This window comes from Schistocerca gregaria, chromosome 2 (assembly GCF_023897955.1).
Source record: "Schistocerca gregaria isolate iqSchGreg1 chromosome 2, iqSchGreg1.2, whole genome shotgun sequence".
Classification (NCBI taxonomy): domain Eukaryota; kingdom Metazoa; phylum Arthropoda; class Insecta; order Orthoptera; family Acrididae; genus Schistocerca; species Schistocerca gregaria.
Window position 1 is genome coordinate 225,421,712 of NC_064921.1, and position 27,815 is coordinate 225,449,526.

The 27,815-nt window shown below is 44.8% G+C and overlaps 26 non-coding genes across 26 annotated transcripts; all 26 read left to right on the forward strand.

Moving 5' to 3' along the window:
• The first annotated feature begins 229 nt into the window (after positions 1 to 229).
• Trnal-caa (transfer RNA leucine (anticodon CAA)) lies at positions 230 to 345 on the forward strand. Its single transcript has 2 exons — positions 230 to 267; positions 300 to 345. It is a non-coding gene; the product is annotated as a tRNA-Leu (tRNA).
• Positions 346 to 1,034: 689 nt separating this feature from the next.
• Positions 1,035 to 1,150, forward strand: Trnal-caa (transfer RNA leucine (anticodon CAA)). Its single transcript has 2 exons — positions 1,035 to 1,072; positions 1,105 to 1,150. It is a non-coding gene; the product is annotated as a tRNA-Leu (tRNA).
• A 689-nt stretch (positions 1,151 to 1,839) lies between these two features.
• Positions 1,840 to 1,955, forward strand: Trnal-caa (transfer RNA leucine (anticodon CAA)). Its single transcript has 2 exons — positions 1,840 to 1,877; positions 1,910 to 1,955. It is a non-coding gene; the product is annotated as a tRNA-Leu (tRNA).
• A 689-nt stretch (positions 1,956 to 2,644) lies between these two features.
• Positions 2,645 to 2,760, forward strand: Trnal-caa (transfer RNA leucine (anticodon CAA)). The gene is made up of 2 exons: positions 2,645 to 2,682; positions 2,715 to 2,760. It is a non-coding gene; the product is annotated as a tRNA-Leu (tRNA).
• Positions 2,761 to 3,449: 689 nt separating this feature from the next.
• On the forward strand, positions 3,450 to 3,565 carry Trnal-caa (transfer RNA leucine (anticodon CAA)). The gene is made up of 2 exons: positions 3,450 to 3,487; positions 3,520 to 3,565. It is a non-coding gene; the product is annotated as a tRNA-Leu (tRNA).
• Positions 3,566 to 4,254: 689 nt separating this feature from the next.
• On the forward strand, positions 4,255 to 4,370 carry Trnal-caa (transfer RNA leucine (anticodon CAA)). The gene is made up of 2 exons: positions 4,255 to 4,292; positions 4,325 to 4,370. It is a non-coding gene; the product is annotated as a tRNA-Leu (tRNA).
• A 1,494-nt stretch (positions 4,371 to 5,864) lies between these two features.
• On the forward strand, positions 5,865 to 5,980 carry Trnal-caa (transfer RNA leucine (anticodon CAA)). Its single transcript has 2 exons — positions 5,865 to 5,902; positions 5,935 to 5,980. It is a non-coding gene; the product is annotated as a tRNA-Leu (tRNA).
• Positions 5,981 to 6,669: 689 nt separating this feature from the next.
• On the forward strand, positions 6,670 to 6,785 carry Trnal-caa (transfer RNA leucine (anticodon CAA)). The gene is made up of 2 exons: positions 6,670 to 6,707; positions 6,740 to 6,785. It is a non-coding gene; the product is annotated as a tRNA-Leu (tRNA).
• Positions 6,786 to 8,276: 1,491 nt separating this feature from the next.
• Trnal-caa (transfer RNA leucine (anticodon CAA)) lies at positions 8,277 to 8,392 on the forward strand. Its single transcript has 2 exons — positions 8,277 to 8,314; positions 8,347 to 8,392. It is a non-coding gene; the product is annotated as a tRNA-Leu (tRNA).
• Positions 8,393 to 9,081: 689 nt separating this feature from the next.
• Positions 9,082 to 9,197, forward strand: Trnal-caa (transfer RNA leucine (anticodon CAA)). Its single transcript has 2 exons — positions 9,082 to 9,119; positions 9,152 to 9,197. It is a non-coding gene; the product is annotated as a tRNA-Leu (tRNA).
• Positions 9,198 to 11,496: 2,299 nt separating this feature from the next.
• On the forward strand, positions 11,497 to 11,612 carry Trnal-caa (transfer RNA leucine (anticodon CAA)). The gene is made up of 2 exons: positions 11,497 to 11,534; positions 11,567 to 11,612. It is a non-coding gene; the product is annotated as a tRNA-Leu (tRNA).
• Positions 11,613 to 13,106: 1,494 nt separating this feature from the next.
• On the forward strand, positions 13,107 to 13,222 carry Trnal-caa (transfer RNA leucine (anticodon CAA)). The gene is made up of 2 exons: positions 13,107 to 13,144; positions 13,177 to 13,222. It is a non-coding gene; the product is annotated as a tRNA-Leu (tRNA).
• A 689-nt stretch (positions 13,223 to 13,911) lies between these two features.
• On the forward strand, positions 13,912 to 14,027 carry Trnal-caa (transfer RNA leucine (anticodon CAA)). The gene is made up of 2 exons: positions 13,912 to 13,949; positions 13,982 to 14,027. It is a non-coding gene; the product is annotated as a tRNA-Leu (tRNA).
• A 689-nt stretch (positions 14,028 to 14,716) lies between these two features.
• Trnal-caa (transfer RNA leucine (anticodon CAA)) lies at positions 14,717 to 14,832 on the forward strand. Its single transcript has 2 exons — positions 14,717 to 14,754; positions 14,787 to 14,832. It is a non-coding gene; the product is annotated as a tRNA-Leu (tRNA).
• Positions 14,833 to 16,326: 1,494 nt separating this feature from the next.
• On the forward strand, positions 16,327 to 16,442 carry Trnal-caa (transfer RNA leucine (anticodon CAA)). The gene is made up of 2 exons: positions 16,327 to 16,364; positions 16,397 to 16,442. It is a non-coding gene; the product is annotated as a tRNA-Leu (tRNA).
• A 1,494-nt stretch (positions 16,443 to 17,936) lies between these two features.
• On the forward strand, positions 17,937 to 18,052 carry Trnal-caa (transfer RNA leucine (anticodon CAA)). Its single transcript has 2 exons — positions 17,937 to 17,974; positions 18,007 to 18,052. It is a non-coding gene; the product is annotated as a tRNA-Leu (tRNA).
• Positions 18,053 to 19,546: 1,494 nt separating this feature from the next.
• Positions 19,547 to 19,662, forward strand: Trnal-caa (transfer RNA leucine (anticodon CAA)). Its single transcript has 2 exons — positions 19,547 to 19,584; positions 19,617 to 19,662. It is a non-coding gene; the product is annotated as a tRNA-Leu (tRNA).
• A 1,494-nt stretch (positions 19,663 to 21,156) lies between these two features.
• Positions 21,157 to 21,272, forward strand: Trnal-caa (transfer RNA leucine (anticodon CAA)). The gene is made up of 2 exons: positions 21,157 to 21,194; positions 21,227 to 21,272. It is a non-coding gene; the product is annotated as a tRNA-Leu (tRNA).
• A 689-nt stretch (positions 21,273 to 21,961) lies between these two features.
• Trnal-caa (transfer RNA leucine (anticodon CAA)) lies at positions 21,962 to 22,077 on the forward strand. The gene is made up of 2 exons: positions 21,962 to 21,999; positions 22,032 to 22,077. It is a non-coding gene; the product is annotated as a tRNA-Leu (tRNA).
• A 689-nt stretch (positions 22,078 to 22,766) lies between these two features.
• Trnal-caa (transfer RNA leucine (anticodon CAA)) lies at positions 22,767 to 22,882 on the forward strand. Its single transcript has 2 exons — positions 22,767 to 22,804; positions 22,837 to 22,882. It is a non-coding gene; the product is annotated as a tRNA-Leu (tRNA).
• Positions 22,883 to 23,571: 689 nt separating this feature from the next.
• Trnal-caa (transfer RNA leucine (anticodon CAA)) lies at positions 23,572 to 23,687 on the forward strand. The gene is made up of 2 exons: positions 23,572 to 23,609; positions 23,642 to 23,687. It is a non-coding gene; the product is annotated as a tRNA-Leu (tRNA).
• A 689-nt stretch (positions 23,688 to 24,376) lies between these two features.
• Trnal-caa (transfer RNA leucine (anticodon CAA)) lies at positions 24,377 to 24,492 on the forward strand. Its single transcript has 2 exons — positions 24,377 to 24,414; positions 24,447 to 24,492. It is a non-coding gene; the product is annotated as a tRNA-Leu (tRNA).
• Positions 24,493 to 25,181: 689 nt separating this feature from the next.
• Positions 25,182 to 25,297, forward strand: Trnal-caa (transfer RNA leucine (anticodon CAA)). The gene is made up of 2 exons: positions 25,182 to 25,219; positions 25,252 to 25,297. It is a non-coding gene; the product is annotated as a tRNA-Leu (tRNA).
• Positions 25,298 to 25,986: 689 nt separating this feature from the next.
• Positions 25,987 to 26,102, forward strand: Trnal-caa (transfer RNA leucine (anticodon CAA)). The gene is made up of 2 exons: positions 25,987 to 26,024; positions 26,057 to 26,102. It is a non-coding gene; the product is annotated as a tRNA-Leu (tRNA).
• A 689-nt stretch (positions 26,103 to 26,791) lies between these two features.
• Trnal-caa (transfer RNA leucine (anticodon CAA)) lies at positions 26,792 to 26,907 on the forward strand. Its single transcript has 2 exons — positions 26,792 to 26,829; positions 26,862 to 26,907. It is a non-coding gene; the product is annotated as a tRNA-Leu (tRNA).
• Positions 26,908 to 27,596: 689 nt separating this feature from the next.
• Trnal-caa (transfer RNA leucine (anticodon CAA)) lies at positions 27,597 to 27,712 on the forward strand. Its single transcript has 2 exons — positions 27,597 to 27,634; positions 27,667 to 27,712. It is a non-coding gene; the product is annotated as a tRNA-Leu (tRNA).
• The last annotated feature ends 103 nt before the right edge of the window (positions 27,713 to 27,815 follow it).

The window sequence follows — 27,815 nt, forward strand, 5'->3', positions numbered from 1 at the left end:
GATGTCTGTAACAGACGACTTAGTTTCGAACAAAATGTATTGATTGCTGTGATTATATGGATTTGAGAAACTCTTTTGGTGGTACATTCTGTGCTATATTTGTGCGGCTGCGTCTGGCGAACGTCTTCTGGTTGCAGAACTCATGCCTGTGTACTGTGGCAACGTGGATGCGACAACTACATCAACTGCAAGTACTCTAATAGAACAAACGAGGAGGATCTAATCAAGTGTCAGGATGGCCGAGCGGTCTAAGGCGCCAGACTCAAGGAACAACCTTGGCTGCAGTAGCAGCTAGAGCCTTCTGGTCCTCGAATGAGGGCGTGGGTTCGTATCCCACTCCTGACACAGATTTTGTCGCTTCTCTGGAGCACCATGCATATCATTGAGATCCTTTGTAATGTGCAACAGCACGATACTGGCCGTGTTCTTCTAAGTGAAATCAAAAATTTGCATTAAACACAAGCGCACCTACGGCACCAAACTGTTTCTTCGGTAGTGTGAGCTACAAACAGAGAGTGTTAGTCGTAAATGCGGCGTTCCCCTCGTGAGGTTACTTCCGCGCCACAGCCACAAACACGTCAAAAGGGACACTTGTCGTATGAAAACGACTCTTGTCTAGAGATGACAGTGTGAGGAAACAGTGCAGGCTGACCAGTACATCATCTGTACAATAATAGTCGCTGATGAAATACAGAGAACTCGAAATAAATTCAAATACTCAAAGTATTACTTTATGGAGATTGCAACGTGATCAAAACTTGAGATATTACTCGACACATAGACCTCTGCATTCTGTCTAATCTCTGATGTCTGTAACAGACGACTTAGTTTCGAACAAAATGTATTGATTGCTGTGATTATATGGATTTGAGAAACTCTTTTGGTGGTACATTCTGTGCTATATTTGTGCGGCTGCGTCTGGCGAACGTCTTCTGGTTGCAGAACTCATGCCTGTGTACTGTGGCAACGTGGATGCGACAACTACATCAACTGCAAGTACTCTAATAGAACAAACGAGGAGGATCTAATCAAGTGTCAGGATGGCCGAGCGGTCTAAGGCGCCAGACTCAAGGAACAACCTTGGCTGCAGTAGCAGCTAGAGCCTTCTGGTCCTCAAATGAGGGCGTGGGTTCGAATCCCACTCCTGACACAGATTTTGTCGCTTCTCTGGAGCACCATGCATATCATTGAGATCCTTTGTAATGTGCAACAGCACGATACTGGCCGTGTTCTTCTAAGTGAAATCAAAAATTTGCATTAAACACAAGCGCACCTACGGCACCAAACTGTTTCTTCGGTAGTGTGAGCTACAAACAGAGAGTGTTAGTCGTAAATGCGGCGTTCCCCTCGTGAGGTTACTTCCGCGCCACAGCCACAAACACGTCAAAAGGGACACTTGTCGTATGAAAACGACTTTTGTCTAGAGATGACAGTGTGAGGAAACAGTGCAGGCTGACCAGTACATCATCTGTACAATAATAGTCGCTGATGAAATACAGAGAACTCGAAATAAATTCAAATACTCAAAGTATTACTTTATGGAGATTGCAACGTGATCAAAACTTGAGATATTACTCGACACATAGACCTCTGCATTCTGTCTAATCTCTGATGTCTGTAACAGACGACTTAGTTTCGAACAAAATGTATTGATTGCTGTGATTATATGGATTTGAGAAACTCTTTTGGTGGTACATTCTGCGCTATATTTGTGCGGCTGCGTCTGGCGAACGTCTTCTGGTTGCAGAACTCATGCCTGTGTACTGTGGCAACGTGGATGCGACAACTACATCAACTGCAAGTACTCTAATAGAACAAACGAGGAGGATCTAATGAAGTGTCAGGATGGCCGAGCGGTCTAAGGCGCCAAACTCAAGGAACAACCTTGGCTGCAGTAGCAGCTAGAGCCTTCTGGTCCTCGAATGAGGGCGTGGGTTCGAATCCCACTCCCGACACAGATTTTGTCGCTTCTCTGGAGCACCATGCATATCATTGAGATCCTTTGTAATGTGCAACAGCACGATACTGGCCGTGTTCTTCTAAGTGAAATCAAAAATTTGCATTAAACACAAGCGCACCTACGGCACCAAACTGTTTCTTCGGTAGTGTGAGCTACAAACAGAGAGTGTTAGTCGTAAATGCGGCGTTCCCCTCGAGAGGTTACTTCCGCGCCACAGCCACAAACACGTCAAAAGGGACACTTGTCGTATGAAAGCGACTCTTGTCTAGAGATGACAGTGTGAGGAAACAGTGCAGGCTGACCAGTACATCATCTGTACAATAATAGTCGCTGATGAAATACAGAGAACTCGAAATAAATTCAAATACCCAAAGTATTACTTTATGGAGATTGCAACATGATCAAAACTTGAGATATTACTCGACACATAGACCTCTGCATTCTGTCTAATCTCTGATGTCTGTAACAGACGACTTAGTTTCGAACAAAATGTATTGATTGCTGTGATTATATGGATTTGAGAAACTCTTTTGGTGGTACATTCTGTGCTATATTTGTGCGGCTGCGTCTGGCGAACGTCTTCTGGTTGCAGAACTCATGCCTGTGTACTGTGGCAACGTGGATGCGACAACTACATCAACTGCAAGTACTCTAATAGAACAAACGAGGAGGATCTAATCAAGTGTCAGGATGGCCGAGCGGTCTAAGGCGCCAGACTCAAGGAACAACCTTGGCTGCAGTAGCAGCTAGAGCCTTCTGGTCCTCGAATGAGGGCGTGGGTTCGAATCCCACTCCTGACACAGATTTTGTCGCTTCTCTGGAGCACCATGCATATCATTGAGATCCTTTGTAATGTGCAACAGCACGATACTGGCCGTGTTCTTCTAAGTGAAATCAAAAATTTGCATTAAACACAAGCGCACCTACGGCACCAAACTGTTTCTTCGGTAGTGTGAGCTACAAACAGAGAGTGTTAGTCGTAAATGCGGCGTTCCCCTCGTGAGGTTACTTCCGCGCCACAGCCACAAACACGTCAAAAGGGACACTTGTCGTATGAAAACGACTCTTGTCTAGAGATGACAGTGTGAGGAAACAGTGCAGGCTGACCAGTACATCATCTGTACAATAATAGTCGCTGATGAAATACAGAGAACTCGAAATAAATTCAAATACTCAAAGTATTACTTTATGGAGATTGCAACGTGATCAAAACTTGAGATATTACTCGACACATAGACCTCTGCATTCTGTCTAATCTCTGATGTCTGTAACAGACGACTTAGTTTCGAACAAAATGTATTGATTGCTGTGATTATATGGATTTGAGAAACTCTTTTGGTGGTACATTCTGTGCTATATTTGTGCGGCTGCGTCTGGCGAACGTCTTCTGGTTGCAGAACTCATGCCTGTGTACTGTGGCAACGTGGATGCGACAACTACATCAACTGCAAGTACTCTAATAAAACAAACGAGGAGGATCTAATCAAGTGTCAGGATGGCCGAGCGGTCTAAGGCGCCAGACTCAAGGAACAACCTTGGCTGCAGTAGCAGCTAGAGCCTTCTGGTCCTCGAATGAGGGCGTGTGTTCGAATCCCACTCCTGACACAGATTTTGTCGCTTCTCTGGAGCACCATGCATATCATTGAGATCCTTTGTAATGTGCAACAGCACGATACTGGCCGTGTTCTTCTAAGTGAAATCAAAAATTTGCATTAAACACAAGCGCACCTACGGCACCAAACTGTTTCTTCGGTAGTGTGAGCTACAAACAGAGAGTGTTAGTCGTAAATGCGGCGTTCCCCTCGTGAGGTTACTTCCGCGCCACAGCCACAAACACGTCAAAAGGGACACTTGTCGTATGAAAACGACTCTTGTCTAGAGATGACAGTGTGAGGAAACAGTGCAGGCTGACCAGTACATCATCTGTACAATAATAGTCGCTGATGAAATACAGAGAACTCGAAATAAATTCAAATACTCAAAGTATTACTTTATGGAGATTGCAACGTGATCAAAACTTGAGATATTACTCGACACATAGACCTCTGCATTCTGTCTAATCTCTGATGTCTGTAACAGACGACTTAGTTTCGAACAAAATGTATTGATTGCTGTGATTATATGGATTTGAGAAACTCTTTTGGTGGTACATTCTGTGCTATATTTGTGCGGCTGCGTCTGGCGAACGTCTTCTGGTTGCAGAACTCATGCCTGTGTACTGTGGCAACGTGGATGCGACAACTACATCAACTGCAAGTACTCTAATAGAACAAACGAGGAGGATCTAATCAAGTGTCAGGATGGCCAAGCGATCTAAGGCGCCAGACTCAAGGAACAACCTTGGCTGCAGTAGCAGCTAGAGCCTTCTGGTCCTCGAATGAGGGCGTGGGTTCGAATCCCACTCCTGATATAGATTTTGTCGCTTCTCTGGAGCACCATGCATATCATTGAGATCCTTTGTAATGTGCAACAGCACGATACTGGCCGTGTTCTTCTAAGCGAAATCAAAAATTTGCATTAAACACAAGCGCACCTACGGCACCAAACTGTTTCTTCGGTAGTGTGAGCTACAAACAGAGAGTGTTAGTCGTAAATGCGGCGTTCCCCTCGTGAGGTTACTTCCGCGCCACAGCCACAAACACGTCAAAAGGGACACTTGTCGTATGAAAACGACTCTTGTCTAGAGATGACAGTGTGAGGAAACAGTGCAGGCTGACCAGTACATCATCTGTACAATAATAGTCGCAGATGAAATACAGAGAACTCGAAATAAATTGAAATACTCAAAGTATTACTTTATGGAGATTGCAACGTGATCAAAACTTGAGATATTACTCGACACATAGACCTCTGCATTCTGTCTAATCTCTGATGTCTGTAACAGACGACTTAGTTTCGAACAAAATGTATTGATTGCTGTGATTATATGGATTTGAGAAACTCTTTTGGTGGTACATTCTGCGCTATATTTGTGCGGCTGCGTCTGGCGAACGTCTTCTGGTTGCAGAACTCAACCCTGTGTACTGTGGCAACGTGGATGCGACAACTACATCAACTGCAAGTACTCTAATAGAACAAACGAGGAGGATCTAATCAAGTGTCAGCATGGCCGAGCGGTCTAAGGCGCCACACGCAAGGAGCAACCTTGGCTGCAGTAGCAGCTAGAGCCTTCTGGTCCTCGAATGAGGGCGTGGGTCCGAATCCCACTCCTGACACAGATTTTGTCGCTTCTCTGGAGCACCATGCATATCATTGAGATCCTTTGTAATGTGCAACAGCACGATACTGGCCGTGTTCTTCTAAGTGAAATCAAAAATTTGCATTAAACACAAGCGCACCTACGGCACCAAACTGTTTCTTCGGTAGTGTGAGCTACAAACAGAGAGTGTTAGTCGTAAATGCGGCGTTCCCCTCGTGAGGTTACTTCCGCGCCACAGCCACAAACACGTCAAAAGGGACACTTGTCGTATGAAAACGACTCTTGTCTAGAGATGACAGTGTGAGGAAACAGTGCAGGCTGACCAGTACATCATCTGTACAATAATAGTCGCTGATGAAATACAGAGAACTCGAAATAAATTCAAATACTCAAAGTATTACTTTATGGAGATTGCAACGTGATCAAAACTTGAGATATTACTCGACACATAGACCTCTGCATTCTGTCTAATCTCTGATGTCTGTAACAGACGACTTAGTTTCGAAAAAAAGGTATTGATTGCTGTGATTATATGGATTTGAGAAACTCTTTTGGTGGTACATTCTGTGCTATATTTGTGCGGCTGCGTCTGGCGAACGTCTTCTGGTTGCAGAACTCATGCCTGTGTACTGTGGCAACGTGGATGCGACAACTACATCAACTGCAAGTACTCTAATAGAACAAACGAGGAGGATCTAATCAAGTGTCAGGATGGCCAAGCGATCTAAGGCGCCAGACTCAAGGAACAACCTTGGCTGCAGTAGCAGCTAGAGCCTTCTGGTCCTCGAATGAGGGCGTGGGTTCGAATCCCACTCCTGACACAGATTTTGTCGCTTCTCTGGAGCACCATCCATATCATTGAGATCCTTTGTAATGTGCAACAGCACGATACTGGCCGTGTTCTTCTAAGCGAAATCAAAAATTTGCATTAAACACAAGCGCACCTACGGCACCAAACTGTTTCTTCGGTAGTGTGAGCTACAAACAGAGAGTGTTAGTCGTAAATGCGGCGTTCCCCTCGTGAGGTTACTTCCGCGCCACAGCCACAAACACGTCAAAAGGGACACTTGTCGTATGAAAACGACTCTTGTCTAGAGATGACAGTGTGAGGAAACAGTGCAGGCTGACCAGTACATCATCTGTACAATAATAGTCGCTGATGAAATACAGAGAACTCGAAATAAATTCAAATACTCAAAGTATTACTTTATGGAGATTGCAACGTGATCAAAACTTGAGATATTACTCGACACATAGACCTCTGCATTCTGTCTAATCTCTGATGTCTGTAACAGACGACTTAGTTTCGAACAAAATGTATTGATTGCTGTGATTATATGGATTTGAGAAACTCTTTTGGTGGTACATTCTGTGCTATATTTGTGCGGCTGCGTCTGGCGAACGTCTTCTGGTTGCAGAACTCATGCCTGTGTACTGTGGCAACGTGGATGCGACAACTACATCAACTGCAAGTACTCTAATAGAACAAACGAGGAGGATCTAATCAAGTGTGAGGATGGCCGAGCGGTCTAAGGCGCCAGACTCAAGGAACAACCTTGGCTGCAGTAGCAGCTAGAGCCTTCTGGTCCTCGAATGAGGGCGTGGGTTCGAATCCCACTCCTGACACAGATTTTGTCGCTTCTCTGGAGCACCATGCATATCATTGAGATCCTTTGTAATGTGCAACAGCACGATACTGGCCGTGTTCTTCTAAGTGAAATCAAAAATTTGCATTAAACACAAGCGCACCTACGGCACCAAACTGTTTCTTCGGTAGTGTGAGCTACAAACAGAGAGTGTTAGTCGTAAATGCGGCGTTCCCCTCGTGAGGTTACTTCCGCGCCACAGCCACAAACACGTCAAAAGGGACACTTGTCGTATGAAAACGACTCTTGTCTAGAGATGACAGTGTGAGGAAACAGTGCAGGCTGACCAGTACATCATCTGTACAATAATAGTCGCTGATGAAATACAGAGAACTCGAAATAAATTCAAATACTCAAAGTATTACTTTATGGAGATTGCAACGTGATCAAAACTTGAGATATTACTCGACACATAGACCTCTGCATTCTGTCTAATCTCTGATGTCTGTAACAGACGACTTAGTTTCGAACAAAATGTATTGATTGCTGTGATTATATGGATTTGAGAAACTCTTTTGGTGGTACATTCTGCGCTATATTTGTGCGGCTGCGTCTGGCGAACGTCTTCTGGTTGCAGAACTCAACCCTGTGTACTGTGGCAACGTGGATGCGACAACTACATCAACTGCAAGTACTCTAATAGAACAAACGAGGAGGATCTAATCAAGTGTCAGGATGGCCGAGCGGTCTAAGGCGCTACACGCAAGGAGCAACCTTGGCTGCAGTAGTAGCTAGAGCCTTCTGGTCCTCGAATGAGGGCGTGGGTCCGAATCCCACTCCTGACACAGATTTTGTCGCTTCTCTCGAGCACCATGCATATCATTGAGATCCTTTGTAATGTGCAACAGCACGATACTGGCCGTGTTCTTCTAAGTGAAATCAAAAATTTGCATTAAACACAAGCGCACCTACGGCACCAAACTGTTTCTTCGGTAGTGTGAGCTACAAACAGAGAGTGTTAGTCGTAAATGCGGCGTTCCCCTCGTGAGGTTACTTCCGCGCCACAGCCACAAACACGTCAAAAGGGACACTTGTCGTATGAAAACGACTCTTGTCTAGAGATGACAGTGTGAGGAAACAGTGCAGGCTGACCAGTACATCATCTGTACAATAATAGTCGCTGATGAAATACAGAGAACTCGAAATAAATTCAAATACTCAAAGTATTACTTTATGGAGATTGCAACGTGATCAAAACTTGAGATATTACTCGACACATAGACCTCTGCATTCTGTCTAATCTCTGATGTCTGTAACAGACGACTTAGTTTCGAACAAAATGTATTGATTGCTGTGATTATATGGATTTGAGAAACTCTTTTGGTGGTACATTCTGCGCTATATTTGTGCGGCTGCGTCTGGCGAACGTCTTCCGGTTGCAGAACTCATGCCTGTGTACTGTGGCAACGTGGATGCGACTACATCAACTGCAAGTACTCTAATAGAACAAACGAGGAGGATCCAATCAAGTGTCAGGATGGCCGAGCGGTCTAAGGCGCCAGACTCAAGGAACAACCTTGGCTGCAGTAGCAGCTAGAGCCTTCTGGTCCTCGAATGAGGGCGTGGGTTCGAATCCCACTCCTGACACAGATTTTGTCGCTTCTCTGGAGCACCATGCATATCATTGAGATCCTTTGTAATGTGCAACAGCACGATACTGGCCGTGTTCTTCTAAGTGAAATCAAAAATTTGCATTAAACACAAGCGCACCTACGGCACCAAACTGTTTCTTCGGTAGTGTGAGCTACAAACAGAGAGTGTTAGTCGTAAATGCGGCGTTCCCCTCGTGAGGTTACTTCCGCGCCACAGCCACAAACACGTCAAAAGGGACACTTGTCGTATGAAAACGACTCTTGTCTAGAGATGACAGTGTGAGGAAACAGTGCAGGCTGACCAGTACATCATCTGTACAATAATAGTCGCTGATGAAATACAGAGAACTCGAAATAAATTCAAATACTCAAAGTATTACTTTATGGAGATTGCAACGTGATCAAAACTTGAGATATTACTCGACACATAGACCTCTGCATTCTGTCTAATCTCTGATGTCTGTAACAGACGACTTAGTTTCGAACAAAATGTATTGATTGCTGTGATTATATGGATTTGAGAAACTCTTTTGGTGGTACATTCTGTGCTATATTTGTGCGGCTGCGTCTGGCGAACGTCTTCTGGTTGCAGAACTCATGCCTGTGTACTGTGGCAACGTGGATGCGACAACTACATCAACTGCAAGTACTCTAATAAAACAAACGAGGAGGATCTAATCAAGTGTGAGGATGGCCGAGCGGTCTAAGGCGCCAGACTCAAGGAACAACCTTGGCTGCAGTAGCAGCTAGAGCCTTCTGGTCCTCGAATGAGGGCGTGGGTTCGAATCCCACTCCTGACACAGATTTTGTCGCTTCTCTGGAGCACCATGCATATCATTGAGATCCTTTGTAATGTGCAACAGCACGATACTGGCCGTGTTCTTCTAAGCGAAATCAAAAATTTGCATTAAACACAAGCGCACCTACGGCACCAAACTGTTTCTTCGGTAGTGTGAGCTACAAACAGAGAGTGTTAGTCGTAAATGCGGCGTTCCCCTCGTGAGGTTACTTCCGCGCCACAGCCACAAACACGTCAAAAGGGACACTTGTCGTATGAAAACGACTCTTGTCTAGAGATGACAGTGTGAGGAAACAGTGCAGGCTGACCAGTACATCATCTGTACAATAATAGTCGCAGATGAAATACAGAGAACTCGAAATAAATTGAAATACTCAAAGTATTACTTTATGGAGATTGCAACGTGATCAAAACTTGAGATATTACTCGACACATAGACCTCTGCATTCTGTCTAATCTCTGATGTCTGTAACAGACGACTTAGTTTCGAACAAAATGTATTGATTGCTGTGATTATATGGATTTGAGAAACTCTTTTGGTGGTACATTCTGCGCTATATTTGTGCGGCTGCGTCTGGCGAACGTCTTCTGGTTGCAGAACTCAACCCTGTGTACTGTGGCAACGTGGATGCGACAACTACATCAACTGCAAGTACTCTAATAGAACAAACGAGGAGGATCTAATCAAGTGTCAGCATGGCCGAGCGGTCTAAGGCGCCACACGCAAGGAGCAACTTTGGCTGCAGTAGCAGCTAGAGCCTTCTGGTCCTCGAATGAGGGCGTGGGTCCGAATCCCACTCCTGACACAGATTTTGTCGCTTCTCTGGAGCACCATGCATATCATTGAGATCCTTTGTAATGTGCAACAGCACGATACTGGCCGTGTTCTTCTAAGTGAAATCAAAAATTTGCATTAAACACAAGCGCACCTACGGCACCAAACTGTTTCTTCGGTAGTGTGAGCTACAAACAGAGAGTGTTAGTCGTAAATGCGGCGTTCCCCTCGTGAGGTTACTTCCGCGCCACAGCCACAAACACGTCAAAAGGGACACTTGTCGTATGAAAACGACTCTTGTCTAGAGATGACAGTGTGAGGAAACAGTGCAGGCTGACCAGTACATCATCTGTACAATAATAGTCGCTGATGAAATACAGAGAACTCGAAATAAATTCAAATACTCAAAGTATTACTTTATGGAGATTGCAACGTGATCAAAACTTGAGATATTACTCGACACATAGACCTCTGCATTCTGTCTAATCTCTGATGTCTGTAACAGACGACTTAGTTTCGAACAAAATGTATTGATTGCTGTGATTATATGGATTTGAGAAACTCTTTTGGTGGTACATTCTGTGCTATATTTGTGCGGCTGCGTCTGGCGAACGTCTTCTGGTTGCAGAACTCATGCCTGTGTACTGTGGCAACGTGGATGCGACAACTACATCAACTGCAAGTACTCTAATAGAACAAACGAGGAGGATCTAATCAAGTGTCAGGATGGCCAAGCGATCTAAGGCGCCAGACTCAAGGAACAACCTTGGCTGCAGTAGCAGCTAGAGCCTTCTGGTCCTCGAATGAGGGCGTGTGTTCGAATCCCACTCCTGACACAGATTTTGTCGCTTCTCTGGAGCACCATCCATATCATTGAGATCCTTTGTAATGTGCAACAGCACGATACTGGCCGTGTTCTTCTAAGCGAAATCAAAAATTTGCATTAAACACAAGCGCACCTACGGCACCAAACTGTTTCTTCGGTAGTGTGAGCTACAAACAGAGAGTGTTAGTCGTAAATGCGGCGTTCCCCTCGTGAGGTTACTTCCGCGCCACAGCCACAAACACGTCAAAAGGGACACTTGTCGTATGAAAACGACTCTTGTCTAGAGATGACAGTGTGAGGAAACAGTGCAGGCTGACCAGTACATCATCTGTACAATAATAGTCGCTGATGAAATACAGAGAACTCGAAATAAATTCAAATACTCAAAGTATTACTTTATGGAGATTGCAACGTGATCAAAACTTGAGATATTACTCGACACATAGACCTCTGCATTCTGTCTAATCTCTGATGTCTGTAACAGACGACTTAGTTTCGAACAAAATGTATTGATTGCTGTGATTATATGGATTTGAGAAACTCTTTTGGTGGTACATTCTGTGCTATATTTGTGCGGCTGCGTCTGGCGAACGTCTTCTGGTTGCAGAACTCATGCCTGTGTACTGTGGCAACGTGGATGCGACAACTACATCAACTGCAAGTACTCTAATAGAACAAACGAGGAGGATCTAATCAAGTGTGAGGATGGCCGAGCGGTCTAAGGCGCCAGACTCAAGGAACAACCTTGGCTGCAGTAGCAGCTAGAGCCTTCTGGTCCTCGAATGAGGGCGTGGGTTCGAATCCCACTCCTGACACAGATTTTGTCGCTTCTCTGGAGCACCATGCATATCATTGAGATCCTTTGTAATGTGCAACAGCACGATACTGGCCGTGTTCTTCTAAGTGAAATCAAAAATTTGCATTAAACACAAGCGCACCTACGGCACCAAACTGTTTCTTCGGTAGTGTGAGCTACAAACAGAGAGTGTTAGTCGTAAATGCGGCGTTCCCCTCGTGAGGTTACTTCCGCGCCACAGCCACAAACACGTCAAAAGGGACACTTGTCGTATGAAAACGACTCTTGTCTAGAGATGACAGTGTGAGGAAACAGTGCAGGCTGACCAGTACATCATCTGTACAATAATAGTCGCTGATGAAATACAGAGAACTCGAAATAAATTCAAATACTCAAAGTATTACTTTATGGAGATTGCAACGTGATCAAAACTTGAGATATTACTCGACACATAGACCTCTGCATTCTGTCTAATCTCTGATGTCTGTAACAGACGACTTAGTTTCGAACAAAATGTATTGATTGCTGTGATTATATGGATTTGAGAAACTCTTTTGGTGGTACATTCTGCGCTATATTTGTGCGGCTGCGTCTGGCGAACGTCTTCTGGTTGCAGAACTCAACCCTGTGTACTGTGGCAACGTGGATGCGACAACTACATCAACTGCAAGTACTCTAATAGAACAAACGAGGAGGATCTAATCAAGTGTCAGGATGGCCGAGCGGTCTAAGGCGCTACACGCAAGGAGCAACCTTGGCTGCAGTAGTAGCTAGAGCCTTCTGGTCCTCGAATGAGGGCGTGGGTCCGAATCCCACTCCTGACACAGATTTTGTCGCTTCTCTCGAGCACCATGCATATCATTGAGATCCTTTGTAATGTGCAACAGCACGATACTGGCCGTGTTCTTCTAAGTGAAATCAAAAATTTGCATTAAACACAAGCGCACCTACGGCACCAAACTGTTTCTTCGGTAGTGTGAGCTACAAACAGAGAGTGTTAGTCGTAAATGCGGCGTTCCCCTCGTGAGGTTACTTCCGCGCCACAGCCACAAACACGTCAAAAGGGACACTTGTCGTATGAAAACGACTCTTGTCTAGAGATGACAGTGTGAGGAAACAGTGCAGGCTGACCAGTACATCATCTGTACAATAATAGTCGCTGATGAAATACAGAGAACTCGAAATAAATTCAAATACTCAAAGTATTACTTTATGGAGATTGCAACGTGATCAAAACTTGAGATATTACTCGACACATAGACCTCTGCATTCTGTCTAATCTCTGATGTCTGTAACAGACGACTTAGTTTCGAACAAAATGTATTGATTGCTGTGATTATATGGATTTGAGAAACTCTTTTGGTGGTACATTCTGCGCTATATTTGTGCGGCTGCGTCTGGCGAACGTCTTCTGGTTGCAGAACTCATGCCTGTGTACTGTGGCAACGTGGATGCGACAACTACATCAACTGCAAGTACTCTAATAGAACAAACGAGGAGGATCTAATGAAGTGTCAGGATGGCCGAGCGGTCTAAGGCGCCAAACTCAAGGAACAACCTTGGCTGCAGTAGCAGCTAGAGCCTTCTGGTCCTCGAATGAGGGCGTGGGTTCGAATCCCACTCCTGACACAGATTTTGTCGCTTCTCTGGAGCACCATGCATATCATTGAGATCCTTTGTAATGTGCAACAGCACGATACTGGCCGTGTTCTTCTAAGTGAAATCAAAAATTTGCATTAAACACAAGCGCACCTACGGCACCAAACTGTTTCTTCGGTAGTGTGAGCTACAAACAGAGAGTGTTAGTCGTAAATGCGGCGTTCCCCTCGAGAGGTTACTTCCGCGCCACAGCCACAAACACGTCAAAAGGGACACTTGTCGTATGAAAGCGACTCTTGTCTAGAGATGACAGTGTGAGGAAACAGTGCAGGCTGACCAGTACATCATCTGTACAATAATAGTCGCTAATGAAATACAGAGAACTCGAAATAAATTCAAATACCCAAAGTATTACTTTATGGAGATTGCAACATGATCAAAACTTGAGATATTACTCGACACATAGACCTCTGCATTCTGTCTAATCTCTGATGTCTGTAACAGACGACTTAGTTTCGAACAAAATGTATTGATTGCTGTGATTATATGGATTTGAGAAACTCTTTTGGTGGTACATTCTGTGCTATATTTGTGCGGCTGCGTCTGGCGAACGTCTTCTGGTTGCAGAACTCATGCCTGTGTACTGTGGCAACGTGGATGCGACAACTACATCAACTGCAAGTACTCTAATAGAACAAACGAGGAGGATCTAATCAAGTGTCAGGATGGCCGAGCGGTCTAAGGCGCCAGACTCAAGGAACAACCTTGGCTGCAGTAGCAGCTAGAGCCTTCTGGTCCTCGAATGAGGGCGTGGGTTCGAATCCCACTCCTGACACAGATTTTGTCGCTTCTCTGGAGCACCATGCATATCATTGAGATCCTTTGTAATGTGCAACAGCACGATACTGGCCGTGTTCTTCTAAGTGAAATCAAAAATTTGCATTAAACACAAGCGCACCTACGGCACCAAACTGTTTCTTCGGTAGTGTGAGCTACAAACAGAGAGTGTTAGTCGTAAATGCGGCGTTCCCCTCGTGAGGTTACTTCCGCGCCACAGCCACAAACACGTCAAAAGGGACACTTGTCGTATGAAAACGACTCTTGTCTAGAGATGACAGTGTGAGGAAACAGTGCAGGCTGACCAGTACATCATCTGTACAGTAATAGTCGCTGATGAAATACAGAGAACTCGAAATAAATTCAAATACTCAAAGTATTACTTTATGGAGATTGCAACGTGATCAAAACTTGAGATATTACTCGACACATAGACCTCTGCATTCTGTCTAATCTCTGATGTCTGTAACAGACGACTTAGTTTCGAACAAAATGTATTGATTGCTGTGATTATATGGATTTGAGAAACTCTTTTGGTGGTACATTCTGTGCTATATTTGTGCGGCTGCGTCTGGCGAACGTCTTCTGGTTGCAGAACTCATGCCTGTGTACTGTGGCAACGTGGATGCGACAACTACATCAACTGCAAGTACTCTAATAAAACAAACGAGGAGGATCTAATCAAGTGTGAGGATGGCCGAGCGGTCTAAGGCGCCAGACTCAAGGAACAACCTTGGCTGCAGTAGCAGCTAGAGCCTTCTGGTCCTCGAATGAGGGCGTGGGTTCGAATCCCACTCCTGACACAGATTTTGTCGCTTCTCTGGAGCACCATGCATATCATTGAGATCCTTTGTAATGTGCAACAGCACGATACTGGCCGTGTTCTTCTAAGTGAAATCAAAAATTTGCATTAAACACAAGCGCACCTACGGCACCAAACTGTTTCTTCGGTAGTGTGAGCTACAAACAGAGAGTGTTAGTCGTAAATGCGGCGTTCCCCTCGTGAGGTTACTTCCGCGCCACAGCCACAAACACGTCAAAAGGGACACTTGTCGTATGAAAACGACTCTTGTCTAGAGATGACAGTGTGAGGAAACAGTGCAGGCTGACCAGTACATCATCTGTACAATAATAGTCGCTGATGAAATACAGAGAACTCGAAATAAATTGAAATACTCAAAGTATTACTTTATGGAGATTGCAACGTGATCAAAACTTGAGATATTACTCGACACATAGACCTCTGCATTCTGTCTAATCTCTGATGTCTGTAACAGACGACTTAGTTTCGAACAAAATGTATTGATTGCTGTGATTATATGGATTTGAGAAACTCTTTTGGTGGTACATTCTGCGCTATATTTGTGCGGCTGCGTCTGGCGAACGTCTTCTGGTTGCAGAACTCAACCCTGTGTACTGTGGCAACGTGGATGCGACAACTACATCAACTGCAAGTACTCTAATAGAACAAACGAGGAGGATCTAATCAAGTGTCAGCATGGCCGAGCGGTCTAAGGCGCCACACGCAAGGAGCAACCTTGGCTGCAGTAGCAGCTAGAGCCTTCTGGTCCTCGAATGAGGGCGTGGGTCCGAATCCCACTCCTGACACAGATTTTGTCGCTTCTCTGGAGCACCATGCATATCATTGAGATCCTTTGTAATGTGCAACAGCACGATACTGGCCGTGTTCTTCTAAGTGAAATCAAAAATTTGCATTAAACACAAGCGCACCTACGGCACCAAACTGTTTCTTCGGTAGTGTGAGCTACAAACAGAGAGTGTTAGTCGTAAATGCGGCGTTCCCCTCGTGAGGTTACTTCCGCGCCACAGCCACAAACACGTCAAAAGGGACACTTGTCGTATGAAAACGACTCTTGTCTAGAGATGACAGTGTGAGGAAACAGTGCAGGCTGACCAGTACATCATCTGTACAATAATAGTCGATGATGAAATACAGAGAACTCGAAATAAATTCAAATACTCAAAGTATTACTTTATGGAGATTGCAACGTGATCAAAACTTGAGATATTACTCGACACATAGACCTCTGCATTCTGTCTAATCTCTGATGTCTGTAACAGACGACTTAGTTTCGAACAAAATGTATTGATTGCTGTGATTATATGGATTTGAGAAACTCTTTTGGTGGTACATTCTGTGCTATATTTGTGCGGCTGCGTCTGGCGAACGTCTTCTGGTTGCAGAACTCATGCCTGTGTACTGTGGCAACGTGGATGCGACAACTACATCAACTGCAAGTACTCTAATAGAACAAACGAGGAGGATCTAATCAAGTGTCAGGATGGCCGAGCGGTCTAAGGCGCCAGACTCAAGGAACAACCTTGGCTGCAGTAGCAGCTAGAGCCTTCTGGTCCTCGAATGAGGGCGTGGGTTCGAATCCCACTCCTGACACAGATTTTGTCGCTTCTCTGGAGCACCATGCATATCATTGAGATCCTTTGTAATGTGCAACAGCACGATACTGGCCGTGTTCTTCTAAGTGAAATCAAAAATTTGCATTAAACACAAGCGCACCTACGGCACCAAACTGTTTCTTCGGTAGTGTGAGCTACAAACAGAGAGTGTTAGTCGTAAATGCGGCGTTCCCCTCGTGAGGTTACTTCCGCGCCACAGCCACAAACACGTCAAAAGGGACACTTGTCGTATGAAAACGACTCTTGTCTAGAGATGACAGTGTGAGGAAACAGTGCAGGCTGACCAGTACATCATCTGTACAATAATAGTCGCTGATGAAATACAGAGAACTCGAAATAAATTCAAATACTCAAAGTATTACTTTATGGAGATTGCAACGTGATCAAAACTTGAGATATTACTCGACACATAGACCTCTGCATTCTGTCTAATCTCTGATGTCTGTAACAGACGACTTAGTTTCGAACAAAATGTATTGATTGCTGTGATTATATGGATTTGAGAAACTCTTTTGGTGGTACATTCTGCGCTATATTTGTGCGGCTGCGTCTGGCGAACGTCTTCTGGTTGCAGAACTCAACCCTGTGTACTGTGGCAACGTGGATGCGACAACTACATCAACTGCAAGTACTCTAATAGAACAAACGAGGAGGATCTAATCAAGTGTCAGGATGGCCGAGCGGTCTAAGGCGCTACACGCAAGGAGCAACCTTGGCTGCAGTAGTAGCTAGAGCCTTCTGGTCCTCGAATGAGGGCGTGGGTCCGAATCCCACTCCTGACACAGATTTTGTCGCTTCTCTCGAGCACCATGCATATCATTGAGATCCTTTGTAATGTGCAACAGCACGATACTGGCCGTGTTCTTCTAAGTGAAATCAAAAATTTGCATTAAACACAAGCGCACCTACGGCACCAAACTGTTTCTTCGGTAGTGTGAGCTACAAACAGAGAGTGTTAGTCGTAAATGCGGCGTTCCCCTCGTGAGGTTACTTCCGCGCCACAGCCACAAACACGTCAAAAGGGACACTTGTCGTATGAAAACGACTCTTGTCTAGAGATGACAGTGTGAGGAAACAGTGCAGGCTGACCAGTACATCATCTGTACAATAATAGTCGCTGATGAAATACAGAGAACTCGAAATAAATTCAAATACTCAAAGTATTACTTTATGGAGATTGCAACGTGATCAAAACTTGAGATATTACTCGACACATAGACCTCTGCATTCTGTCTAATCTCTGATGTCTGTAACAGACGACTTAGTTTCGAACAAAATGTATTGATTGCTGTGATTATATGGATTTGAGAAACTCTTTTGGTGGTACATTCTGTGCTATATTTGTGCGGCTGCGTCTGGCGAACGTCTTCTGGTTGCAGAACTCATGCCTGTGTACTGTGGCAACGTGGATGCGACAACTACATCAACTGCAAGTACTCTAATAGAACAAACGAGGAGGATCTAATCAAGTGTCAGGATGGCCGAGCGGTCTAAGGCGCCAGACTCAAGGAACAACCTTGGCTGCAGTAGCAGCTAGAGCCTTCTGGTCCTCGAATGAGGGCGTGGGTTCGAATCCCACTCCTGACACAGATTTTGTCGCTTCTCTGGAGCACCATGCATATCATTGAGATCCTTTGTAATGTGCAACAGCACGATACTGGCCGTGTTCTTCTAAGTGAAATCAAAAATTTGCATTAAACACAAGCGCACCTACGGCACCAAACTGTTTCTTCGGTAGTGTGAGCTACAAACAGAGAGTGTTAGTCGTAAATGCGGCGTTCCCCTCGTGAGGTTACTTCCGCGCCACAGCCACAAACACGTCAAAAGGGACACTTGTCGTATGAAAACGACTCTTGTCTAGAGATGACAGTGTGAGGAAACAGTGCAGGCTGACCAGTACATCATCTGTACAATAATAGTCGCTGATGAAATACAGAGAACTCGAAATAAATTCAAATACTCAAAGTATTACTTTATGGAGATTGCAACGTGATCAAAACTTGAGATATTACTCGACACATAGACCTCTGCATTCTGTCTAATCTCTGATGTCTGTAACAGACGACTTAGTTTCGAACAAAATGTATTGATTGCTGTGATTATATGGATTTGAGAAACTCTTTTGGTGGTACATTCTGCGCTATATTTGTGCGGCTGCGTCTGGCGAACGTCTTCTGGTTGCAGAACTCAACCCTGTGTACTGTGGCAACGTGGATGCGACAACTACATCAACTGCAAGTACTCTAATAGAACAAACGAGGAGGATCTAATCAAGTGTCAGGATGGCCGAGCGGTCTAAGGCGCCACACGCAAGGAGCAACCTTGGCTGCAGTAGTAGCTAGAGCCTTCTGGTCCTCGAATGAGGGCGTGGGTCCGAATCCCACTCCTGACACAGATTTTGTCGCTTCTCTCGAGCACCATGCATATCATTGAGATCCTTTGTAATGTGCAACAGCACGATACTGGCCGTGTTCTTCTAAGTGAAATCAAAAATTTGCATTAAACACAAGCGCACCTACGGCACCAAACTGTTTCTTCGGTAGTGTGAGCTACAAACAGAGAGTGTTAGTCGTAAATGCGGCGTTCCCCTCGTGAGGTTACTTCCGCGCCACAGCCACAAACACGTCAAAAGGGACACTTGTCGTATGAAAACGACTCTTGTCTAGAGATGACAGTGTGAGGAAACAGTGCAGGCTGACCAGTACATCATCTGTACAATAATAGTCGCTGATGAAATACAGAGAACTCGAAATAAATTCAAATACTCAAAGTATTACTTTATGGAGATTGCAACGTGATCAAAACTTGAGATATTACTCGACACATAGACCTCTGCATTCTGTCTAATCTCTGATGTCTGTAACAGACGACTTAGTTTCGAACAAAATGTATTGATTGCTGTGATTATATGGATTTGAGAAACTCTTTTGGTGGTACATTCTGTGCTATATTTGTGCGGCTGCGTCTGGCGAACGTCTTCTGGTTGCAGAACTCATGCCTGTGTACTGTGGCAACGTGGATGCGACAACTACATCAACTGCAAGTACTCTAATAGAACAAACGAGGAGGATCTAATCAAGTGTCAGGATGGCCGAGCGGTCTAAGGCGCCAGACTCAAGGAACAACCTTGGCTGCAGTAGCAGCTAGAGCCTTCTGGTCCTCGAATGAGGGCGTGGGTTCGAATCCCACTCCTGACACAGATTTTGTCGCTTCTCTGGAGCACCATGCATATCATTGAGATCCTTTGTAATGTGCAACAGCACGATACTGGCCGTGTTCTTCTAAGTGAAATCAAAAATTTGCATTAAACACAAGCGCACCTACGGCACCAAACTGTTTCTTCGGTAGTGTGAGCTACAAACAGAGAGTGTTAGTCGTAAATGCGGCGTTCCCCTCGTGAGGTTACTTCCGCGCCACAGCCACAAACACGTCAAAAGGGACACTTGTCGTATGAAAACGACTCTTGTCTAGAGATGACAGTGTGAGGAAACAGTGCAGGCTGACCAGTACATCATCTGTACAATAATAGTCGCTGATGAAATACAGAGAACTCGAAATAAATTCAAATACTCAAAGTATTACTTTATGGAGATTGCAACGTGATCAAAACTTGAGATATTACTCGACACATAGACCTCTGCATTCTGTCTAATCTCTGATGTCTGTAACAGACGACTTAGTTTCGAACAAAATGTATTGATTGCTGTGATTATATGGATTTGAGAAACTCTTTTGGTGGTACATTCTGCGCTATATTTGTGCGGCTGCGTCTGGCGAACGTCTTCTGGTTGCAGAACTCAACCCTGTGTACTGTGGCAACGTGGATGCGACAACTACATCAACTGCAAGTACTCTAATAGAACAAACGAGGAGGATCTAATCAAGTGTCAGGATGGCCGAGCGGTCTAAGGCGCCACACGCAAGGAGCAACCTTGGCTGCAGTAGTAGCTAGAGCCTTCTGGTCCTCGAATGAGGGCGTGGGTCCGAATCCCACTCCTGACACAGATTTTGTCGCTTCTCTCGAGCACCATGCATATCATTGAGATCCTTTGTAATGTGCAACAGCACGATACTGGCCGTGTTCTTCTAAGTGAAATCAAAAATTTGCATTAAACACAAGCGCACCTACGGCACCAAACTGTTTCTTCGGTAGTGTGAGCTACAAACAGAGAGTGTTAGTCGTAAATGCGGCGTTCCCCTCGTGAGGTTACTTCCGCGCCACAGCCACAAACACGTCAAAAGGGACACTTGTCGTATGAAAACGACTCTTGTCTAGAGATGACAGTGTGAGGAAACAGTGCAGGCTGACCAGTACATCATCTGTACAATAATAGTCGCTGATGAAATACAGAGAACTCGAAATAAATTCAAATACTCAAAGTATTACTTTATGGAGATTGCAACGTGATCAAAACTTGAGATATTACTCGACACATAGACCTCTGCATTCTGTCTAATCTCTGATGTCTGTAACAGACGACTTAGTTTCGAACAAAATGTATTGATTGCTGTGATTATATGGATTTGAGAAACTCTTTTGGTGGTACATTCTGCGCTATATTTGTGCGGCTGCGTCTGGCGAACGTCTTCTGGTTGCAGAACTCATGCCTGTGTACTGTGGCAACGTGGATGCGACAACTACATCAACTGCAAGTACTCTAATAGAACAAACGAGGAGGATCTAATCAAGTGTCAGGATGGCCGAGCGGTCTAAGGCGCCAGACTCAAGGAACAACCTTGGCTGCAGTAGCAGCTAGAGCCTTCTGGTCCTCGAATGAGGGCGTGGGTTCGAATCCCACTCCTGACACAGATTTTGTCGCTTCTCTGGAGCACCATGCATATCATTGAGATCCTTTGTAATGTGCAACAGCACGATACTGGCCGTGTTCTTCTAAGTGAAATCAAAAATTTGCATTAAACACAAGCGCACCTACGGCACCAAACTGTTTCTTCGGTAGTGTGAGCTACAAACAGAGAGTGTTAGTCGTAAATGCGGCGTTCCCCTCGTGAGGTTACTTCCGCGCCACAGCCACAAACACGTCAAAAGGGACACTTGTCGTATGAAAACGACTCTTGTCTAGAGATGACAGTGTGAGGAAACAGTGCAGGCTGACCAGTACATCATCTGTACAATAATAGTCGCTGATGAAATACAGAGAACTCTAAATAAATTCAAATACTCAAAGTATTACTTTATGGAGATTGCAACGTGATCAAAACTTGAGATATTACTCGACACATAGACCTCTGCGTTCTGTCTAATCTCTGATGTCTGTAACAGACGACTTAGTTTCGAACAAAATGTATTGATTGCTGTGATTATATGGATTTGAGAAACTCTTTTGGTGGTACATTCTGTGCTATATTTGTGCGGCTGCGTCTGGCGAACGTCTTCTGGTTGCAGAACTCATGCCTGTGTACTGTGGCAACGTGGATGCGACAACTACATCAACTGCAAGTACTCTAATAGAACAAACGAGGAGGATCTAATCAAGTGTCAGGATGGCCGAGCGGTCTAAGGCGCCAGACTCAAGGAACAACCTTGGCTGCAGTAGCAGCTAGAGCCTTCTGGTCCTCCAATGAGGGTGTGGGTTCGAATCCTACTCCTGATACAGATTTTGTCGCTTCTCTGGAGCACCATGCATATCATTGAGATCCTTTGTAATGTGCAACAGCACGATACTGGCCGTGTTCTTCTAAGTGAAATCAAAAATTTGCATTAAACACAAGCGCACCTACGGCACCAAACTGTTTCTTCGGTAGTGTGAGCTACAAACAGAGAGTGTTAGTCGTAAATGCGGCGTTCCCCTCGTGAGGTTACTTCCGCGCCACAGCCACAAACACGTCAAAAGGGACACTTGTCGTATGAAAACGACTCTTGTCTAGAGATGACAGTGTGAGGAAACAGTGCAGGCTGACCAGTACATCATCTGTACAATAATAGTCGCTGATGAAATACAGAGAACTCGAAATAAATTCAAATACTCAAAGTATTACTTTATGGAGATTGCAACGTGATCAAAACTTGAGATATTACTCGACACATAGACCTCTGCATTCTGTCTAATCTCTGATGTCTGTAACAGACGACTTAGTTTCGAACAAAATGTATTGATTGCTGTGATTATATGGATTTGAGAAACTCTTTTGGTGGTACATTCTGTGCTATATTTGTGCGGCTGCGTCTGGCGAACGTCTTCTGGTTGCAGAACTCATGCCTGTGTACTGTGGCAACGTGGATGCGACAACTACATCAACTGCAAGTACTCTAATAGAACAAACGAGGAGGATCTAATCAAGTGTCAGGATGGCCGAGCGGTCTAAGGCGCCAGACTCAAGGAACAACCTTGGCTGCAGTAGCAGCTAGAGCCTTCTGGTCCTCGAATGAGGGCGTGGGTTCGAATCCCACTCCTGACACAGATTTTGTCGCTTCTCTGGAGCACCATGCATATCATTGAGATCCTTTGTAATGTGCAACAGCACGATACTGGCCGTGTTCTTCTAAGTGAAATCAAAAATTTGCATTAAACACAAGCGCACCTACGGCACCAAACTGTTTCTTCGGTAGTGTGAGCTACAAACAGAGAGTGTTAGTCGTAAATGCGGCGTTCCCCTCGTGAGGTTACTTCCGCGCCACAGCCACAAACACGTCAAAAGGGACACTTGTCGTATGAAAACGACTCTTGTCTAGAGATGACAGTGTGAGGAAACAGTGCAGGCTGACCAGTACATCATCTGTACAATAATAGTCGCTGATGAAATACAGAGAACTCGAAATAAATTCAAATACTCAAAGTATTACTTTATGGAGACTGCAACGTGATCAAAACTTGAGATATTACTCGACACATAGACCTCTGCATTCTGTCTAATCTCTGATGTCTGTAACAGACGACTTAGTTTCGAACAAAATGTATTGATTGCTGTGATTATATGGATTTGAGAAACTCTTTTGGTGGTACATTCTGCGCTATATTTGTGCGGCTGCGCCTGGCGAACGTCTTCTGGTTGCAGAACTCATGCCTGTGTACTGTGGCAACGTGGATACGACAACTACATCAACTGCAAGTACTCTAATAGAACAAACGAGGAGGATCTAATTAAGTGTCAGGATGGCCGAGCGGTCTAAAGCGCCAGACTCAAGGAACAACCTCGGCTGCAGTAGCAGCTAGAGCCTTCTGGTCCTCGAATGAGGGCGTGGGTTCGAATCCCACTCCTGACACAGATTTTGTCGCTTCTCTGGAGCACCATGCATATCATTGAGATCCTTTGTAATGTGCAACAGCACGATACTGGCCGTGTTCTTCTAAGTGAAATCAAAAATTTGCATTAAACACAAGCGCACCTACGGCACCAAACTATTTCTTCGGTAGTGTGAGCTACAAACAGAAAGTGTTAGTCGTAAATGCGGCGTTCCCCTCGTGAGGTTACTTCCGCGCCACAGCCACAAACACGTCAAAAGGGACACTTGTCGTATGAAAACGACTTTTGTCTAGAGATGACAGTGTGAGGAAACAGTGCAGGCTGACCAGTACATCATCTGTACAATAATAGTCGCTGATGAAATACAGAGAACTCGAAATAAATTCAAATACTCAAAGTATTACTTTATGGAGATTGCAACGTGATCAAAACTTGAGGTATTACTCGACACATAGACCTCTGCATTCTGTCTAATCTCTGATGTCTGTAACAGACGACTTCGTTTCGAACAAAATGTATTGATTGCTGTGATTATACGGATTTGAGAAACTCTTTTGGTGGTACATTCTGTGCTATATTTGTGCGGCTGCGTCTGGCGAACGTCTTCTGGTTGCAGAACTCATGCCTGTGTACTGTGGCAACGTGGATGCGACAACTACATCAACTGCAAGTACTCTAATAGAACAAACGATGAGGATCCAATCAAGTGTCAGGATGGCCGAGCGGTCTAAGGCGCCAGACTCAAGGAACAACCTTGCCTGCAGTAGCAGCTAGAGCCTTCTGGTCCTCGAATGAGGGCGTGGGTTCGAATCCCACTCCTGACACAGATTTTGTCGCTTCTCTGGAGCACCATGCATATCATTGAGATCCTTTGTAATGTGCAACAGCACGATACTGGCCGTGTTCTTCTAAGTGAAATCAAAAATTTGCATTAAACACAAGCGCACCTACGGCACCAAACTGTTTCTTCGGTAGTGTGAGCTACAAACAGAGAGTGTTAGTCGTAAATGCGGCGTTCCCCTCGTGAGGTTACTTCCGCGCCACAGCCACAAACACGTCAAAAGGGACACTTGTCGTATGAAAACGACTCTTGTCTAGAGATGACAGTGTCAGGAAACTGTGCAGGCTGACCAGTACATCATCTGTACAATAATAGTCGCTGATGAAATACAGAGAACTCGAAATAAATTCAAATACTCAAAGTATTACTTTATGGAGATTGCAACGTGATCAAAACTTGAGATATTACTCGACACATAGACCTCTGCATTCTGTCTAATCTCTGATGTCTGTAACAGACGACTTAGTTTCGAACAAAATGTATTGATTGCTGTGATTATATGGATTTGAGAAACTCTTTTGGTGGTACATTCTGTGCTATATTTGTGCGGCTGCGTCTGGCGAACGTCTTCTGGTTGCAGAACTCATGCCTGTGTACTGTGGCAACGTGGATGCGACAACTACATCAACTGCAAGTACTCTAATAGAACAAACGAGGAGGATCTAATCAAGTGTCAGGATGGCCGAGCGGTCTAAGGCGCCAGACTCAAGGAACAACCTTGGCTGCAGTAGCAGCTAGAGCCTTCTGGTCCTCGAATGAGGGCGTGGGTTCGAATCCCACTCCTGACACAGATTTTGTCGCTTCTCTGGAGCACCATGCATATCATTGAGATCCTTTGTAATGTGCAACAGCACGATACTGGCCGGGCTCTTCTAAGTGAAATCAAAAATTTGCATTAAACACAAGCGCACCTACGGCACCAAACTGTTTCTTCGGTAGTGTGAGCTACAAACAGAGAGTGTTAGTCGTAAATGCGGCGTTCCCCTCGTGAGGTTACTTCCGCGCCACAGCCACAAACACGTCAAAAGGGACACTTGTCGTATGAAAACGACTCTTGTCTAGAGATGACAGTGTGAGGAAACAGTGCAGGCTGACCAGTACATCATCTGTACAATAATAGTCGCTGATGAAATACAGAGAACTCGAAATAAATTCAAATACTCAAAGTATTACTTTATGGAGATTGCAACGTGATCAAAACTTGAGATATTACTCGACACATAGACCTCTGCATTCTGTCTAATCTCTGATGTCTGTAACAGACGACTTAGTTTCGAACAAAATGTATTGATTGCTGTGATTATATGGATTTGAGAAACTCTTTTGGTGGTACATTCTGCGCTATATTTGTGCGGCTGCGTCTGGCGAACGTCTTCTGGTTGCAGAACTCATGCCTGTGTACAGTGGCAACGTGGATGCGACAACTACATCAACTGCAAGTACTCTAATAGAACAAACGAGGAGGATCTAATCAAGTGTGAGGATGGCCGAGCGGTCTAAGGCGCCAGACTCAAGGAACAACCTTGGCTGCAGTAGCAGCTAGAGCCTTCTGGTCCTCGAATGAGGGCGTGGGTTCGAATCTCACTCCTGACACAGATTTTGTCGCTTCTCTGGAGCACCATGCATATCATTGAGATCCTTTGTAATGTGCAACAGCACGATACTGGCCGTGTTCTTCTAAGTGAAATCAAAAATTTGCATTAAACACAAGCGCACCTACGGCACCAAACTGTTTCTTCGGTAGTGTGAGCTACAAACAGAGAGTGTTAGTCGTAAATGCGGCGTTCCCCTCGTGAGGTTACTTCCGCGCCACAGCCACAAACACGTCAAAAGGGACACTTGTCGTATGAAAACGACTCTTGTCTAGAGATGACAGTGTGAGGAAACAGGGCAGGCTGACCAGTACATCATCTGTACAATAATAGTCGCTGATGAAATACAGAGAACTCGAAATAAATACAAATAATCAAAGTATTACTTTATGGAGATTGCAACGTGATCAAAACTTGAGATATTATTCGACACATAGACCTCTGCATTCTGTCTAATCTCTGATGTCTGTAACAGACGTTTTAGTTTCGAACAAAATGTATTGATTGCTGTGATTATATGGATTTGAGAAACTCTTTTGGTGGTACATTCTGCGCTATATTTGTGCGGCTGCGTCTGGCGAACGTCTTCTGGTGTCAGAACTCATGCCTGTGTACTGTGGCAACGTGGATGCGACAACTACATCAACTGCAAGTACTCTAATAGAACAAACGAGGAGGATCTAATCAAGTGTCAGAAAGGCCGAGCGGTCTAAGGCGCCAGACTCAAGGAACAACCTTGGCTGCAGTAGCAGCTAGAGCCTTCTGGTCCTCGAATGAGGGCGTGGGTTCGAATCCCACTCCTGACACAGATTTTGTCGCTTCTCTGGAGCACCATGCATATCATTGAGATCCTTTGTAATGTGCAACAGCACGATACTGGCCGTGTTCTTCTAAGTGAAATCAAAAATTTGCATTAAACACAAGCGCACCTACGGCACCAAACTGTTTCTTCGGTAGTGTGAGCTACAAACAGAGAGTGTTAGTCGTAAATGCGGCGTTCCCCTCGTGAGGTTACTTCCGCGCCACAGCCACAAACACGTCAAAAGGGACACTTGTCGTATGAAAACGACTCTTGTCTAGAGATGACAGTGTGAGGAAACAGTGCAGGCTGACCAGTACATCATCTGTACAATAATAGTCGCTGATGAAATACAGAGAACTCGAAATAAATTCAAATACTCAAAGTATTACTTTATGGAGATTGCAACGTGATCAAAACTTGAGATATTACTCGACACATAGACCTCTGCATTCTGTCTAATCTCTGATGTCTGTAACAGACGACTTAGTTTCGAACAAAATGTATTGATTGCTGTGATTATATGGATTTGAGAAACTCTTTTGGTGGTACATTCTGCGCTATATTTGTGCGGCTGCGTCTGGCGAACGTCTTCTGGTTGCAGAACTCATGCCTGTGTACTGTGGCAACGTGGATGCGACAACTACATCAACTGCAAGTACTCTAATAGAACAAACGAGGAGGATCTAATCAAGTGTCAGGATGGCCGAGCGGTCTAAGGCGCCAGACTCAAGGAACAACCTCGGCTGCAGTAGCAGCTAGAGCCTTCTGGTCCTCGAATGAGGGCGTGGGTTCGAATCCCACTCCTGACACAGATTTTGTCGCTTCTCTGGAGCACCATGCATATCATTGAGATCCTTTGTAATGTGCAACAGCACGATACTGGCCGTGTTCTTCTAAGTGAAATCAAAAATT